The sequence below is a fragment of the Chrysemys picta genome, chromosome 11 (assembly GCF_011386835.1).
Source record: "Chrysemys picta bellii isolate R12L10 chromosome 11, ASM1138683v2, whole genome shotgun sequence".
Classification (NCBI taxonomy): domain Eukaryota; kingdom Metazoa; phylum Chordata; order Testudines; family Emydidae; genus Chrysemys; species Chrysemys picta.
Window position 1 is genome coordinate 59717764 of NC_088801.1, and position 6048 is coordinate 59723811.

Below are 6048 nucleotides of genomic sequence, written 5' to 3' on the forward strand. Positions count from 1 at the left end.
CCTGCCTGGATTTCTGCTGTGAACTCTGAAGTAAACTTATTTTTCACAGTGGTAATCTGATTTCTATTAGCTTTGAGAAGGAAACCTGTTTTCACCATTTCGTTTTTCTCCGCAAGATGGATATTTTTATAGAAGGTTAAGATTTTCTGTTATTTATATTTGATCCTAAGATACCTTCACATTCTAAACAACATATTTAATACAAATAGAAACTGAAGAAAGATTTTAACACCTCTCTGAGTTCAGTTGATTGGGAAGCCATGTGAAGTTTAAAGTGTTCATTGACCACTGCTGTAGTTTTTGTTGTGCTTCAGTATGTTTGGGATGCTGATAATATGGCTTAAAGTTTAGACTGTTAAAATGTGTTTCACACAGTCTTACATGTTTGAGTTTCCAACACTGCAGATGAAATTTTAAATTAAAGTTTTCAGTTAAATACAAAATAATTAAAACATTTCTATTAATATTTTTTTAAATCGTAATGTGTGATCATTATTATAAAGAGTGAGATTTTAGAAATATATTAACAGACTGAAAAGATGTGCTCTTTCCCCATGTCTTCCCTCTCAAAAGCAGTTTTGAGAACTATTTGCCATTTATGTCAGGCTTGCACCAGCAAAATATATTTCTGGTACCTTAGTCAACATAAACCAGATTGAGGCCCTGATCCTGCAAAGATTTACACGTGCTTAACTTTATGCAATGTGAGTAATCCTAATTAAGTCAACATGACTTCTCGCAGTGCAAAAGCATGTGAGTAAGTCTATGCAGGATTGACTATTTTTCTCTGTTAGCTATACAATGTAGTGTATGAAAACACATGTATGCTAAATTGACTATTTTTCTCTGTGTTAGCTATACAATGTAGTGTATGAAAACACATGTATGCTAAGGCTGAAAATGATCAAATAGTATTTTTATCTCAACGGATGTGAATACGTTAGTAAGACAAGATATGGTTTTAAAGAAAGAATATCCACTTAAATGTATTTGTACAAATGTTAGTTTCCAAGAGAATTAGTCAGAAATGGGGAAACCTTTTCTTTTGTCATTAACGATTAAAAGTATGAAAAAGGTAAAATATGAGGTGAAGGCGCATGCTGATCTCTCAAAAGGAAAACAGTTTGAAGAGCTGATGATTCACTGAGTCTGATCTTGTAATTTATGTGCATCTGTTACTTGCATGCATGAGGACTTTAGAATTGTACCTTTGGTTAGGACACCTATAGGAATACATATCCTAAGTGGCTACATAATAACAAATCATACTGAAAATGGGGGTGCGGGAGCCTGGAAGGTGGATTGGAAAATGTAGCTTCTGTCTGTTCCAACAGGTTCTATAATTCATGGACTGAAATGAAGGACATTAATCATGATGAATGCAGTATGGTGTACATTTTTGATGTAGGCTTTAGAGTTCTCCACATGTTAGCTGACCCAGTTTTGTGCATGAGCAATTAATGTATTTCTGACATGCTGTTGTCTGAGCTAATCCTGAGAGATATCGGTTAAAAACATCCAGTAGAGCACTGAAGTCTCTTGTACCTTGAATCATCATAACAATAAAGAAAATTAAAATGAGGCAACAGAGAATTTACTGACAGAAGCACATGAACAGAGGTGAGATACTGGAAGAAATTGTGGGCCTGATTTCCAGAAATGCTGGGCAGTTGTAATGGATGTTCTTTTAAAAACAACAACACCACCACCACCACACACCAAACTTGTCTAACTTGTTCATAGTATGAATCCAGGTGATTCTTTGATAAATAACTATTGGATCATTTTCATTCTAAATTACATATATATTTTCATACACAGTCTTAACTCATAAATATTCCATCCGCTCAATTCCCAATAGTTCAGCTCTTTAGTGCAGTTACAGGCCAGGCTACTGGTTCAAATCCAGTTGGTGGTAAACCTAAAGTATTTAAAATATGATGATTTGTTTGCTCATGCAATGAAGTGTTGGTTACAGGTTAGTTCCTAAAGTAAATAGTGCACAGCTCCAAACTGTCACAAATTGATATCTTTGTTGGCAGTCTCATCAGGTAAGACACAGACCTGAATATGTAAATACGTTCTTACTACTATAGGAAGTCGGCAGAACAAGGTTGTCACACTGATAGGAAATGTGGGAACGTATATGCTGCTTCTTTTTTTTTTTTTTGCTGTATTTGTTTTGTGGATCAATACCATATTTTGTACTGGATAACTCCGCTGAAAACCTAGTACACAAAGGTATAAAAAACAATGATTAGTATAGAGAAGGTAATTTGAGCAATCCTGTGTGCCATTGTTGATGGCAACAATTTTAAAACTGTAAAAAGGAAATACTTTTTGACACAGAGCATAATTAATCTGAGAAACTCATGGCCCCAAGGTAGCATTGAGGCCAAGAACTTAATAAGATTCAAAATAAAATTAGTCATATGGAGAATTAGAACACAATAATAGTAGACATTATCTTTTTTATATACAAGGGATATAAACCCTCGTGCTTCAGGGCATAAGCCATCCACTAACTGATGGAGGTTAGGAAGAAACTTTGTTTACAGGCAAGTTATTCCATAATTTTTCCCGGGGGGGGGGAGGTTTGGGTTGAGGTTGGAGGGGGAGGATTTGCAGTTTAATCCAGAGTGTCTGGTACTGGCAACTATCAAAGACAGCTTGCTGGTAGATGGACCACTGTTCTGATCTGAGCTGGTATGGTAATTCTTTTGTATGTTCAAGTGATGCCAATATGAACACTAATGTTTACTAAAGACTGAAGCAACCCATTTAATGCAAAAAACAAAAACAAAACAAAAAAAAACAGTTCTTGAAAAGCTGCTGCAAAAGTCTCTTTGCAAATATTTTAAAAAATTTCTTTCCTTGTTATTACGAAGCTGTCAGTAGGAAAACACCAGATTTTTGTTTCTTTTGGATGTATTTGTTCTTGCTGATTATTCACAGCTTGAAAGCCTAATCCTTTGTTTGTAACATCATAATCATTTACACAGCAACCAATCATGTCACAATGGATTAGGAGTCCAGGATGGGAATTAGTACAGTTAATAAGGCATCAAAACCCTTAAAAGTTGACTCCAACAACTGACACCACTTTTGTTTGAGTGGCAAATTAAATGAATAACCAGTTTTTAAAGAAATGTGTATATATATTAGTGGGTCTTTGGCCCCTATTCTTCCCCCGTTCCCCATGCTCTATACCCTGCTGAGAGCTTATTGTTATATCATCATCAGGAATCAGGCAGCATACACTGCCCGAGGGTGCAGCTGTCTGGCAAACAACTGCTATGTAAACAATACAGTGTTGGTGTGGGAAGGAGTCCCCACCCCCACATCCAGCAGGTGCAAGAGAACAAGTCCTGAGGGGAGGAGGTGGAAGAGAGTTATACGGGCCCTACCTTTTTTCCTCTCCCTCACCATAGCGGCTGAAAGGGCTAATGGGTGTAAGTAGCAGCAGGAGGAAGTGGGAGCTCAGCACTAACAGCTGACTGAATTCCCCAGCACTGCCCAGCTGTCCTTGTATTTGATTTGGAGTACAGAAGCCCCTTCCTCAGACTGCTTGGATGGGATATGTCTTCATCCATCCTCTTCTGTCTCCTACTCAGCCAGCTGCCTTTATTTGTGGGGGCTGCTGCTTAGTTCCTAGGCTACCCAATTTTTAAAGGATGTGTGTGAGGTTGAGCAGGTGTCCCCTTCCTCACTGATACTAGTAGCAGTTCTTTCCAAACTGTTTGTGCAAGCCTCAGGCAGCTTCTGCTGCCCTCTGCTGATGAGAGAAATAGCAAATATCAGCAGGGGGCAGAGCCTATGGGGACTTCACAAATCCTAAATTCTATTTTCTTTAGAAGATTAAACTTAGTCATTTCTCTGTAACACTAATTTTAAACAAGTTTGCACAAAACCATTCTGTCAGAAGCAAAGATCTTATTTTCATGTGAATGTTTTTAAAATAAAGGAAAAGGAAAAAGAAACTTGGATATGTTAAAGAAATAGAATACATGGTTCTAAGAAAGTCTATGAAGCACCACCAACTCAATAGATTGTGCGATTAAAGACTTTGTAACATTCAGTTTAACTGTTGGCTCTATCTTATCTTGCTTGTTTTATGGTAAACAGTTAATCACTGAGATCTGCAGTGTGAATGAGTCATAAACTCAGTAATATTATAAACTTGTTTCCTTTACTTTTGACTAGAGAATTATAATTCTTGAATTTGGTAGCAGAACTGCAGACAATCTGATATATACATTTTTCCATAGGGTTTTTTTCTGATTAAATGTTTTTATTGGATTTTGAATAAATATACAATCCATAGGTAGCGGCAATATACTCTCTAAAGTCCTGACCCTCTCCTAATAAAGTCAGAGAGTTTTGCCATAGACTTCAATTAGTTCAGGATGATGCCCTAACAAAGGTTCATGAACAGCAGCTGCATGTGTTGGTTCCTACTTATTTCTGTTGCTAAACTACAATAAAAGACAGTTTAAAATAAATTAAAATATCCTCCTAATATTAACTTTCCATGTAAGCAATTGCTTTAGTTGCCACAGAGCTGTTTTGATCATAAATTGGAAGGAAGGTGTTCCACAGAGTCAGAGATGAGAGGAGAGGTGGTTACAGAAGATGTCTGTATTAAAATGTGATCCATATTAAAAAGTTTTTGAAAAACCCTGCATCATGTAGTAACAGAAATGATGTATATATGCGAAAGAACAGAAGTAAACATAGTAAAGTTGGAAACATAATGGAAGAAAATAAAGTAACATGGCATGTACTCCAGACCAAAAAATCCTAACACAAAAATAGTCTAATTTGTCCCAGTGAACTGAAATAAATTATTTCTAAGGAATGCCTTAAGTATCACAGTGTTTTTATGTGGAAAATTAATTGAATTTTTTGCTGGGTGAATTCTGCAACCTTTTGACTATGCTGTCCTTGAATTTTGTGGGGGGAGAGTAGTCAGTGCAAACAAATTGCAAGAAAGAATTAGATGTGCACTGGTAGATATTACAAATAAACTATCAGTTTTCTTATGACAGATATAAAATAAGTCTTCCCATTCATTCTGAAATGAGTGATTTGATCCCACAATGCTGTTGAATGCGGTAAGCTATCTTGCCCTTGTAATATTTGCAAACCAGTTAAGTTACTTTATAAAACATATATAAAACATATTCTTTACATTAAAAATTATAAAAATGGTTTTACTTTTATTACTTCTGCCAACAAAAATTAAAGTGTGAAAAATTAATTAAATGACAAATCTGTAATAATGAAATAAAAATCACAAAATGTAAACAAAGGAAAAGAAATACAAAAAGTAAGGTAGTCTGTGGAGTCTTACTGTAATATAATAACCTTTATTTGGCAAAGTTTTATTTTGAAGTGCAAGTATTTGATAGAAATAGCCTTTACTTAAGCAGTAAAGCTCCTATTCTGCAAACATTTATGCATCTGCTTAACTTTATGCACCTGAGCATATCCATTGTTTACTGGATTGGGACCAGACAGTTAATCAGTTAGGGAAATACCATGTAGTGACAGGATAATTAAACAAATTACCATGTACTAAAATAACAACTTGGTTATCTCTGTGTTTTAAAGGAGAGCATGTCACAGGGGCTTTTGCAGTAATATGTAACAATGTAAACAGTGGCACTATCAAATAAACTCTCTAAACAATAGTTGGATAAGAGGAAAGACTGAAAAGAAAAGTCGTATTTCCTTTCTGAAACTTGTGGTAGCTTTGCTTTAACATGATAGACACCACAAGACCGATATTTTGAGAACAGGCATGAGAAAGAACAAAAGGAAGTAAGTGAAAGTCCTATGGGCTAAAAAAGAACGATTGGAAGAACCAAAACCCATTGTAAATGGGAACTAAGCTATTTTCAAATGGCAACAGATATGACCTGCAGATGATGGGAGATTACCGGTGTTTCATACATAAAGGAAATTTTTCAAATAAGACTAAAAGTAGAAAAGGGGTAAGAATATTTAATTGATAATGGCCAATATGCCCCAAACCAATCCTTGGAG